This window comes from Ovis canadensis, chromosome 1 (assembly GCF_042477335.2).
Source record: "Ovis canadensis isolate MfBH-ARS-UI-01 breed Bighorn chromosome 1, ARS-UI_OviCan_v2, whole genome shotgun sequence".
NCBI classification, from domain to species: Eukaryota; Metazoa; Chordata; class Mammalia; order Artiodactyla; family Bovidae; genus Ovis; species Ovis canadensis.
Genome location: NC_091245.1, coordinates 41,825,296 through 41,837,885, shown reverse-complemented (window position 1 = coordinate 41,837,885; position 12,590 = coordinate 41,825,296). Strand labels below are relative to the sequence as shown.

The following is a 12,590-nucleotide window of genomic DNA, read 5'->3' as shown; positions in this document are numbered from 1 at the left end:
CTGCAGTTCATGGGGTCACAAAGAGTCAGACACAACTGAGCAACTGAACTCATTGGTTACAGTGATTTGCTATATTATTTGTAAACCAGTACCAACATTTGTTTTATGTACTCTTCTCCCTGTGTATGTCATAGTTCAAAATATTTACAGATTAATAAGATCATGTGTGTGAAAAGGCAACAAGTAAAATCACTATGGAGTTACAGAAGTTTTAAAAAATACTTGAGAAGGAATACTTCAAATTATGACCAGACCAAATCTGAATATGCCAAAAGGTTACATGTACTAGGTCTGTCCAGGAGGTGAACATTTGTAATTTAATTAAAACTGGAATTTGTAAATCACATAAAAATATTAAAAGAATTAGAGCAGACTATAAGCCCTTTTCTTCATTTTTAACTCCACGGGACATATTTTTTAGTATGCATTTGGCTCTCAGTATGAAAAATGCAGTTCAGTATCTGCCAAGGCAATTCTTTCCTTTCTCTGGATATTTTTTAAGTTCTAAGACACCCCCCCCCCCCATGGGATACTGCCCTTCACAAACACAAACCTTTTAGTTATATAACAGTGATCTAACTGAAGACACGGCTGTTTTCTCTCAGTAATTTCATTACAAAAGAGAAGTAGAGCTTCTGCCAACTAGAATGGCCCTCCCAAACCATGAATGAGTTGGACTGTGAGCAGATCTATCCACTGTTTTCAATTGTTTTCCAAGAGACTAGAAGCCAAGATATTTGAGTTCTACTACTCTCTGTTCATTCAACAACCAATTTCCTTAACTCTTTGGGTATCTCTTGCAAGGCGATGAGCATCTACTTCACCAGAGACTATGATGGAAGACAAATGCCTGAAGAATTGATGGCACTTCCAGTCCAAAGGTGAAAAGGCAAGGAAAATAAATTTAAATGTGTTTATAAAAGAGTAGGTACATACTAAATCACTTCAGTCAAATCCGACTCTTTGTGCGTCTATGAACTATAGCCCACCAGGCTCCTCTGTCCATGGGATTTTCCAGGCAAGAATACTGGAGTAGGTTGTCGTGCCCTGCTTCAGGGGATCTTCCTGACCCAGGGAACTTCCCATCATCTCATGTCTCTTGCATAGGCAAGCAGGTTCTTTACTGCTAAAGCCACCTGGGAAGCCCTCATAAAAGACTGCTTCCAATTTATTCCACTCTCCCAAAAAGAATAAAGAGCATGTACTGGGTGTGAGTACATTATTTTATTTTAGATCAACACCACCAAAAAGAGCCACAGACATTTATAAACCTACCCTAACTACTGATGACTAAGTCTCAAATAATTTTGAATTACAAGTAACAACAAAGGCTATCCTAATATTCTGTCTGCTAAAACAAGTCAACAGTTGGTTGCTGTCTGCTTTTTATCAAAAGGAAATAAAAATATCAGTGACACTTTATAGTACACACTCCCTGTACAACTTTGAGTGTGTGTGTCAATTCCTAATTTCTAGCTTATCTGTTTAGTTAACCTCTGCTATTTTTCTGGGATTCATTCCAACACAACTAAAATACATTACTAAAATTGGCATCTATGCTATTGAGCTTAATTTCAGACAGGCTCTAAAGTGTTCTGAAGACAATTTTTAATATTCTGCACACAATATCATGCTAAAAAGTAACACACTGTTCAAGAACAGAAATTGACAGGAAAGATGCAATTTTTGTTTTCCTCCAAAACAATTTTTATTTCCTCCAAATATACCATACTGAAAGTGAACAGGTACTATGCTAAAGCCACATGTTTTTGTTGCAGTGTTGCAAATATTAACTTCAAGTTGAATGTGATTCTTTAAGCTAGACTGAAAGATGATCTAAATATTTATATACAAACTATATATTTCTAAGCTAAAAGAGTGTTTTTCTCTTCAAATTTTGGTTGAAAAGCCTTAAACGCATAAACCATAAGTGCATATTACAAAAAAATGCCAAGGTCAATACAATTTTTTTTAATTTCATGAAATTATAAACCTAGTAATGTTTGTAAATGTTAAAAAGTCAGAGAATTATAAATTCTTAAGCTGGGAAACATCTTAGATATTATCAAGAGGCCCTCAGAATTGTCAACCAACCCTCTAACTTGACAGATGAGGAAACGGAGACCCAAAGAGGTTAAGTGAACCACAGCTGTCACGGTAAATACAAATCATATCAAAGCCAGATTTTCTGACTCCCAGTCCAGAGCTCTGAAGAGCATTTGTCTCAACATACTTTAATACTTGAGGAAATGAAGGTTAACAGAGGACACTCAGGCAGCCCCTCAATACAATGAACCCCCTCTGGCTTAAAAGAGCCAGTCTCCTCTTGGCCTTGCAAACCCACGTTCTAGAAATAGCACCCCAAATATCGACTTTCTCAAATGGCCTCATCCTACCTGGGGTTTCCAAAGTGATTCCTCAGCTAGGTCTCTTTTTCTCACACCTACAATTTCCTTTAAATAAGTGCTTTGGTTGGGATTGGGTTTTGTTGTTTTGTTTTGCTCTATTAATACGCTTGGGGAGAGCGTAGATGGTGGAAACAGAAGCTAAACCACCCCTACAGCACATTTGTTTTCCTTTTGTCATCCAAACCAACAAATCTTTCCTCCTCCGGGCCCCAGGGCTTACTGGTTTCCGTCGCAGTCCCTTCAGTTTCCAAAGTAGCGAGGAGACCTGGAAAAGAAGTTGGCCGATGGCAAGTCCTTTCGGGGGCGCCGGGCAGGTTCGCGCCCAGGCTGGGCCGAATGCCCTCGGCCGCGCGCCCCGATGCTCCTCGCCCAGGGTTACCCCGGAGCGCCTGGCCCGGGGGAACCAGAGTCCCCGCCGACCCTCCGGTGACGCCGCGGGACCCGCCCCGGCCTCTCGGACCCCAGGCGGCTCGCGGGCTCCAGCCGCCCGCGCGCGCCCGAGCGCCTGCCTCCTCGCCTGGCCAGGTGCAGGAGGAGGAGCGGTAGGGGTGGCGGAGAGAGAGTTGGATCCCACCTCGAGGCCCAGGTCCCGCCCAGGCGGAGGCGAAGACGACGGCGGCGCGGGGGCTCGGACACCTGCGTCGCTCGCGCTCGGACGGCCGTGGGCTCTGCGGTGGGGCGGCTCCAAACCCGTCGCGGAAGGTGCCGGGAAGCTCTCCGGGGAGAGGAGGCAGCGGAGTGTGGAAGGAGGGGCCGAGGGGGAGCGGAGGGAGACACGGGAGTCCGAGAGAGAGGTCGGGGCAGAGCCGGGTGGCCGCCTGCGCGCCCAGCGCCCTCCGCCACCGCCTCCCGGGCCCGAGGAGCGGCCCCCGAGCCGCCAGGGCGGCCGCGTAGGTGACGGGGGTGGCAGCGGGGATGCGGCTGCCCCTGGTGGCGGGCACGAGGAGGAAAAGCGAGGAGTTTGGAAAGAAGGACCCCCTGCCCGCAGGGAAGCCTAGAGAAAGGTGGCACCGCTACTTTACGCAACAGTCAGCTACGGCGCCCACACTGAACCGCGGCTCTCAAACCCTGGGCTAGGCATTGGGATTCCCTCTGTCCCTCCTACTTCCAGACTTCCAGGCCTTTGTGCATCAGGTGTGCAAAATGCTACGGTAAAGATCTCCATAACTGAAGGGGGTGGGAAAGAAAAGCGAAATGGAAAGATCAGAAGTGGTGAGGTAGTGAGTTTCCCGTCACCAAGAATGATTCAACCAAGCACTTTGGCCATGCTTGTCAGGAAGGCATGATTCTTTTCAATCTTGAAATTCAATGGCGTATGACGTAGTAAGTTTTAAAAAATCCGTCCTTGACCAGTCTGATTCTACCCCCAAAGTAATAAGCACTTTTTTGTTCTCCACTCAAAGCGTTCACTCACTGATCTGTTTGTTTATTAATACATTTTTTGTTGAGACCCTACAGATTGACGCACAACATGCTAAGTGCGGTTACTGTGTTCCTTGAACTTGAAGCTATGACAAGCAAGGATTCATCTAATTACCGATTGTGATGAGTATATGAAGGAAACCAACAGAGTGTGGAAGAAATAAAAGGGAGTACACTACTCTAGACTGGGTGAATGGTTCATTTTCAAAGGTCTCTAGAAAGGAACTTGCTTAGGCACCCTCACAGGATAAGGCATCAGAGACACAGAGACAACTTAGCCCAGAGACGGCAGAGCCAGGAGCAATGACTCCCTGCTCCCCGACCCAGCCTCTTACTTGGCCAACGCCTGGAGCTTTGTAAATGGAACTTTCCCCGGAGGGGAATATCCTCCCGGGACCAGTGTCACTTTAATGGAGACAAACATTTTCACTGGATGAAAACAAGAATTAGAGTAGAGATACTGACTTCCCCAAATTGTTGCAAAATAAAACAATACAACAGAATCCAAAATTATTTGATATGAACTAGCATTTTAGTTTTCTAGGATTGCCTTAAATGACCACAGACTCAATGCTTAATACACCAGAAATGTGTTCATTCACTGTTCTGGAGGCCAGAAGTCCAAAGTCAGGGTGTTATTAGGTCCATACTCCTCCCCAAGCCTTAGGAGAGAATCCTTCCTTTGCTCATTCAACTTCTGGTGGCTCCAGAACTCTATTGGCTCACAGCTAAATCTCTCCAGTCTCTGTCCATCTTCACATGGCCTTCTCCTCCATATCTGTGTCTTCTTTTCTGTCTCCTGTAAAGACATTTGTCTTTGGATATGGAAACCATCCAGATGATCAGGATGATCTCAACTCATCTTCAGTTGAGACCCCTGGCAATTCAGTGATTAAGAAGCCGCCTTCCAATGCAGGGGATGTGAGTTCGATCCCTGGTCTAGGAACTAAGATCCCACATGTCTCAGAGCAACGAAGCCCTCTTGCAGCAAGGAGAAGACCCAGCATAGTCATGCACGCGCGCACACACACACACACACACACACACACACAAAAGTGTTTACCTATTTGCTCAGCAAAGACCCTTTTCCAAATAAGGTCACATTCACAGGTACTGGAGTTTAGAATGTGGACATATGTAAGGGAGAAGTCACCACTCAACACACTAAAACTAGTTAACTAATAAGTACCAAAATTATTGTCTACCTTGGTATCACAGTGTCATTCCAGGACCACCGTTTAAAATTCTATCAATGCTAAGTATAATGAATTATTTTACTGTGAAATGCTAAAAGTAAGTGTCATTAAGCCTGGGTTCATGAGGAATAACTGTTGTAAGGAAAAGAAGTTCAAAGGCCCAAGCCTTTATTTCGTGTTTGAGTCACAGGCAATATTTGAAGGCCAAGCATAGATTCCCCATTGTTAAATTAATATATAAATACATCCCACATCCATATGTATGGATTTCTGATACTGTGATCCAATACTGAATGTCTACAAGGCAGCAAGCTCTGAGTCATGAGCTCCTATGGAGCTTACAGTCTAGGTTAGGGGACACATTTGAATCTCATTTCCTCTGGCACCATGTCTGATGCATATCTGAAGCTTGATAAAGAGCTGTTGAATAAATAGATGAGTAAAAATAAATCACTACCCATCAACTAAGCAATTATCACCACAGTGGAAAACATCTCCATAATAAAAAGATAGGATTACTGTTGCAAAACAGATTAACACCCTGACTCATTCAGTATTTTTCTAAGTGAAGGAAAAAAATCCCTAAAAAGAAATCTTTGATTTAAAAAAGAACATAATGAGCTCACCTATCTCATCTTTTCGGAAAAAAAAAAATCATTATACAACTATTTACACAGATACAAATCCTGCTGGGAACAATCATAACTGAAGTCATAGTTAAAATGAATACAATATTTTGTCCAAGTATCTTGGTTGATAGTTTCAACTATTAATTTCATTATACTGATGCATCACTTCCTTTTTTTTTCTTTTTTGATAATATACATGTTTCAATGCCACTCTCCAGAATCACCACACCCTCGCCCTTTCCCACAGAGTCCAAAAGACTGTTCTATACATCTGTGTCTCTTTTGCTATCACTTCTTGAAACTCTTTACAAACAATGATTTCAATGATGCCACTCTCTCCTGGTTCACCTCGTCCCTCGTTAGGTTTCCTTCTTATTCTTCTATTCTTACAATTATAAACCATCAATCAATGTGTTAATATCTGCCAAACTAACTCTCATTCATTGATTTATGTGGGTCACAAGCCCATATCTGAACCAGTCATAGTGGCCAATGACTTGGAATATGATGACCAGGTGTGAGTCACCTGTGCACTCCTGGAAAACAGGAAATGGGAAAAGAATTGATTTCACCCTAACCAAATAACTTAGAGTGTTCATGCTATTCCATACTGAATGTTCTTCCTCCATTCTATATCACCTTTCCCTCAACCATTACCTACTGTCATCATCTGCTGGTTGAAATCTTAACCATACACCAAGATCAATTGACCAATACACCAACTTAATTGACCCATTTTGGGTCAGTTAACTGACCCCCAAATTGGAACTCATCTATTTCTGGCAAATGATCATTTGGAAATTTATTTTGTCTCTTTTATAATGAAGCACTCTCTGATTTATCACATTATTTTGGATGTAGAAATTACTCAATTAATATGCATTAGACTGAAGAATAAGAAGCAAATCTTGTAGTTTTCCATTTGCATAATTAAAAGAACAAAAACAAAAAAATGCTTATTTATGAATAAGTACTTCACAATGATATTTACCAATTGCACTGTTTAAAATTCATATACCAAATAGAATTTTATTCTAACTTTCTATGGCATATATAATATAGGAGTTAAATACATAACACAATCTCAGTGGATTTTAAATTATAGAGGCACAGGAAAAAAGATGAGAAATATACCAAAATGTTTCCAGTAGCTATCTCTAGATTATCTAATTTAGGAGATTGTTTTGTTGGCTATTTGTCCCTTTCTAAGGAGGATGTCAAGGCTGTATATTGTCACCCTGCTTATTTAACTTACATGCAGAGTACATCATGAGAAACGCTGAGCTGGAAGAAGCACAAGTTGGAATCAAGATTGCTGGGAGAAATATCAATAACCTCAGATATGCAGATTTCACCACCCTTATGGCAGAAAGTGAAGAGGAACTAAAAAGCCTCTTGATGAAAGTGAAAGAAAAGAGGAGAGCGAAAAGGTTGGCTTAAAGCTCAACATTCAAGAAACATCTGATCCATCACTTCATGGGAAATAGATGGGGGAACAGTGGAAACAGTGTCAGACTTTATTTTTGGGGGCTCCAAAATCACTGCAGATGGTGATTGCAGCCATGACATTAAAAGACACTTACTCCTTGGAAGAAAAGTTATGACCAACCTAGAGAGCATATTCAAAAGCAGAGACTTGACTTTGCTGACTAAGTTCCATCTAGTCAAGGCTATGGTTTTTCCTGTGGTCATGTGTGGATGTGAGAGTTGGACTGTGAAGAAGGCTGAGTGCCGAAGAATTGATGCTTTTGAACTATGGTGTTGGAGAAGACTCTTGAGAGTCCCTTGGACTGCAAGGAGATCCAGCCAGTCCATTCTAAAGGAGATCAGTCCTGGGTGTTCATCAGAAGGAATGATACTAAAGGTAAAACTCCAGTACTTTGGCCACCTCATGCGAGGAGTTGACTCATTGGAAAAGACCCTGATGCTGGGAGGGATTGGGGCCAGGAGGAGAAGGGGACGACAGAGGATGAGATGGCTGGATGGCATCACGGACTTGATGGACGTGAGTCTGAGTGAACTCTGGGAGTTGGTGATGGACAGGGAGTCCTGGCGTGCTACAATTCATGGGGTTGTAAAGAGTCGGACACGACTGAGCGACTGAACTGAACTGAAGTTATCTAAAATGATCATATGTTACTTTCATAGAGGAAAAAGTTATTAGAAACTATCTATGTAAGATCATCCATTCTTTGAAATCTATTCCTGGAAACTAGAGTCATTCAGATCCTCCTGAAGGCCTGGGGCAACCCAGGTACTGTCAGGTGCTGTTCACTGGCCAGCAGGCCCTACCTGTGACTCATCTAAATGAGCTCCTAACCTATTGGAACATCTTTATTTTTCTCTCTCTCTCTTTAGAATGCTGCCAACATAAATAAGGGAAAATTGCATTACTCCTGACTACCTAAAAAGGTATATAATACCAATGGAAGTCATAGCAGCTATTTAGTCTTATTATTTTTTTTACACAATTTTGAAAAGGTACTTTCAACTTACAGTTATTACACAATATTGGCTATATTCTCCATGCTGTATAATACATTCTTGAGCCTATCTAAACACCCAGTAGTTTCACAGCAGCCATTTTTGTTTGTTTGTTTTCTGGCCATGCCATATGGCATGAAGGATCTTAGTGCAGTGGAAGCATGGTATCCTAACCCCTGGACCAGCAAGGAATTCCCTCTCAGTAGCTTTTGAACTATGACCAAGAATCTAATTCTAGTTGAAAGGTAAATCAGTCAGATTATTTGCTTGCAATTTACTACCAAGAATAAAACTTCTTTCATTCCAATCTTAAAATATGTAGCAGAACCTGGACTAAAATATGACTTTTCCTCAAAGAATTTATCTTTTATTACATTAGTTCAGTATTTCATGCTATATCTTCATATTTATTAGCTATTTACCCCTTTACCAAAAGTGAGCATCAAGGTGTAAGAGAAATTACAAAGTTCTTCAAATATCATGCTTAATCCAAAGTAATTATTATTTCCTTTTTAAAAAAAAATTTTTGTTTTTATTTTTTATTTGTTATTATTATTTTTTTTACTTTACAATATTATATTGGTTTTGCCACGCATCAACATGAATCTGCCACGGGTGTGCACGTGTTCCCAATCCCAAACCCTCCTCCCACCTCACCCCCCACACCATCCCTCTGGATCATCCCAATGCACCAGCCCCAAGCATCCTGCACCCTGCATCGAACCTGGACTGGTGATTTGTTTCTCATATGATATTATACACGTTTCAATGCCTTATGACCCAGCAATCCCACTGCTGGGCATACACACTGAGGAAACCAGAATTGAAAGAGACACATGTACCCCAATGTTCATTGCAGCTGTTTATAATAGCCAGAACATGGAAGCAACCTAGATATCCATCAGCAGATGAATGGATAAGAAAGCTGTGGTACATATACACAATGGAGTATTACTCAGCCATTAAAAAGAATACATTTGAATCAGTTCTAATGAGGTAGATGAACTGAAAGCCAGAAAGAAAAACACCAATACAGTATACTGGTGCATATATATGGAATTTAGAAAGATGGTAATGATAACCCTGTATGTGAGACAGCAAAAGAGACACAGATGTATAGAACAGTCTTTTGGACTCTGTGGGAGAGGGAGAGGGTGGGATGATTTGGGAGAATGGCATTGAAACATGTATAATATCAAAGTAATTATTATTTCTTTGATCTGAAAGACTACAAGTAAATTAAGAGAATAAATGTCTGGAAATTACTGCCAGACAGTTGCCTGAAAATGCTGCTGTGAATGAACTAGAATCATTTCAGAATCATGCAGCTGAGTGAAATTTTCATAGAAATGCTTTTCAGATTTAAGTTCCTATGGGTCTTAAGTGGTCAGTATCTCTGATAATCCTGACGATTGGTACAAGCATGTGTGCTCAGCCGCTCAGTCGTATCCGACTCTGCTACCCTATGAACTGCGGCACACCAGGCTCCTCTGTCCATGGGATTTTTTCCAGGCAAGAATACTGGCGTGGGTTGCCACTTCCTCCTCCAGGGGAATCTTCCTGACCCATGATCAAACCCACATTCCCCTGTGTTCATTGGCAGCCAGGTGCTTTAACATTGAGCCACCTGGGAAGCCTGGTGATTGGTACATGTGTGCTATGATTTTCACACAGCACAAAGCACTTTGTTCTCTGCATGAGGGTAATGGGATTTGAGAGCAAAAGGCACCAGGGACTGTTCACTGGCCTATAAACCAAGTCTCATAGTTAAACTGATGCAAAATTTACAAATTTACAATGAAAAGACTAAGTGTTGTGGGAGGTTTTGTCTTTTTTTCTTTATTTTCAGAGGCCTGGTTCTAACACTAAACTATTAGGCTGTAAATGATGAAGTATCCTGTTCATTATTTTAGTTACTTTCCTTGATCATACCAATGTGGCATTAAGGAAACCTTTATTAGCATTGTCCTACCAGATTAATAGGGCTTTCTGGGTAGCTCAGTGGTAAAGAAGTCAATGCAGGTGACACAGAGGACATGGGTTCAAACCCTGTGTTGGGAAGATACCCCTGGAGGAGGAAATGGCAACCCACTCCAGTATTCTTACCTGAAAAACCCCATGGACAGAGGAGCCTAGCAGGCTGCAGACCGTAGGGTTACAAAGAGTCAGACACATCTGAGCACAGAGCACACACAGACACCAAACTGATACCCAATACAAACAGATTATAGAGGATATGCACTGTTTCATCAGCCACCTCCCCTTCTCCTCTTCTTCTTGTCAGAGTCTCCTTTTGGCAGAGGAACTGCTCCTCCCTGACTCCAGGCACGTAGATCCTGTTGGGGCTGCAAGTTACAGCAAACTGGCTTCCAAGGCTACAGAAGCATGTCGTCCAAGCTGGATCTATGGTAGAATCTTACACTCCTGGCTCTATAATTGGTCACTGAGGTAAGACCATGACTAGAGGATGGCCAGTCAAAGTTGTCCTCCTGAGGCTTTGCCAATAAAAGCTGGAATGGGTCCCTGGGGTGGGAGCCGAAGGGAAGATGAAGTGCCTTTTCCTCTCAGATATGACTCTGTGTGGTTGTGAGCTGCACTTGCCAGCAGCCAGACTCTCTACCACAGGAGTAAGCACAGTCTGCAGTAGAATACAGAATTTGAATTTTAAGCCATATAAGCAGGTATTGAGAAAGTATGTCAATTTTTTTTATGCCAATAAGCTAATTTTTTCAGTGAAATCCTGTTTTACCAATTGATAGAAACTAAACCTCAGTGAATGCCAGGTCCTATTTCTTTTTCTTAACGTCTAGGCAGGGGACAGTGGAGAGGAAGGGAAAGCAAGGCCCAGGATAAACGAAGGTACTGCTTCTTGTCATCTGTTGAACTTGGCATCTGACTCTGTCTCATCTGTTTTTCAGGAGCTGATCTGCATGGGTTCATGCCAAAGGTCACTTCAGGATTAATGACTCTCCTTATTGGCCCCTGAAGCTTTTCTGCAGAATGCTGAGGTGTTCACCAACACCTCTCTGGGCTGTAGGCACCTTGGTGAGGCTTTCCAGGGCCCCAAACCATGTATATGCTACTCTCAGGAATTATCCTACTGCTCCTATGCCTTAAGGGAGTCAAGTTGGAACTTTACAAGGCTGCTGTAGGTTTGACTTCCTTCATCACACAGCCATTCCTACGTACTGTCCCAAGCTGCCTCGAGCTGCCAATAGCTCCAGGGCCTTCTCTCCATCCTGATCTCTACCTAGGTGTTAAAGGACAGTGGCTATTCCTACTCTGTGATTCTCTCAACTCTTGGAGTTCCCCTAGATTCATTGGGAGTGTCTGTTACCACTCCCCCATAGGATGATAGAAACTTCACAGGATACTTCAAAATTTTTGTTTCAATTATAGATTGTACTTGATAGGATGAAAAATATTCAATTAAAATACCAATAAACACAAATCGTCACTGTGTGCTGCTTAGTGATGGAATCATCTATGGGTGCAGGGCCTTTTTCTCTGTGGGCCTCTCTCTTTCTCTTGCTTCCCTCTGGGCATTCTTCTCTCCCTAACTTGGGAATCAAGATTGCTGGGAGAAGATATAAAAAAATACGAAAAAAAGAAAGATTGCTGGGAGAAATATCAATAACTTCAGATATGCAGATGACACCACCCTTATGGCAGAAAGTGAAGAAGAACTAAAGAGACTCTTGATGAAAGTGAAAGAAGAGAGTGAAAAAGTTGGCGTTAAGCTCAACATTCAGAAAACGAAGATCATGGCATCCAGTCCCATCACTTCATGGTAAATAGATGGGGAAACAGTGGAAACAGTGGCTGACTTTATTTTGGGGGGCTCCAAAATCATTGCAGATGGTGATTGCAGCCATGAAGTTAAAAGACACTTATTCCTTGGAAGGAAAGTTATGACCAATCTAGACAATGTATTAAAAAGGAAAGACGTTACTTTGCCAACAAAGGTCCATGTAATCAAGGCTATGGTTTTTCCAGTAGTTGTGTATGGATGTGAGAGTTGGACTATAAAGAAAACTGAGCACCAAAGAATTGATGTTTTTGAACTGTGGTGTTGGAGAAGACTCTTGAGAGTCCCTTGCACTGCAAGGAGATCCAACCAGTCCATCCTAAAGGAGATCAGTCCTGGGTGTTCATTGGGAGGACTGATGCTGAAACTGAAACGCCAATACTTGGCCACCTGCTGCAAGGAACTGACTCATTTGAAACGACCCTGATGCTGGGAAAGATTGAGGGCAGGAGGAGAAGGGAACAACAGAGGATGAGATGATTGGATGGTATCGCTCAATGGACATGAGTTTGGGTAGACTCCAGCAGTTGATGATGGACAGAGAGGCCTGGCATGCTGCAGTTCGTGGGGTCGCAAAGAGTTGGACACGACTGAGCAACTGATCTGAACTGAACTTGGGAAAGCGTTCCTAGTGCTCAGAACT

General features: G+C 42.3%; 1 protein-coding gene across 5 annotated transcripts in view; it reads right to left on the bottom strand.

Annotated features, from left to right (window-relative positions):
* Positions 1–12,590, bottom strand: part of LEPR (leptin receptor) — a 160,481-nt gene that overhangs the window by 95,653 nt on the left and 52,238 nt on the right. Inside the window, exons 1-2 of one of the 5 annotated variants that reach the window (XM_069593895.1) lie at positions 2,983–3,509; positions 2,629–2,673 (exon numbers count right to left, since the gene is read on the bottom strand). The exons of 3 other annotated variants lie outside the window; for them this stretch is intronic. The gene's annotated coding sequence lies outside the window, so the exon portion shown is untranslated. One more of the 5 variants, XM_069593904.1, reaches the window with a different exon arrangement.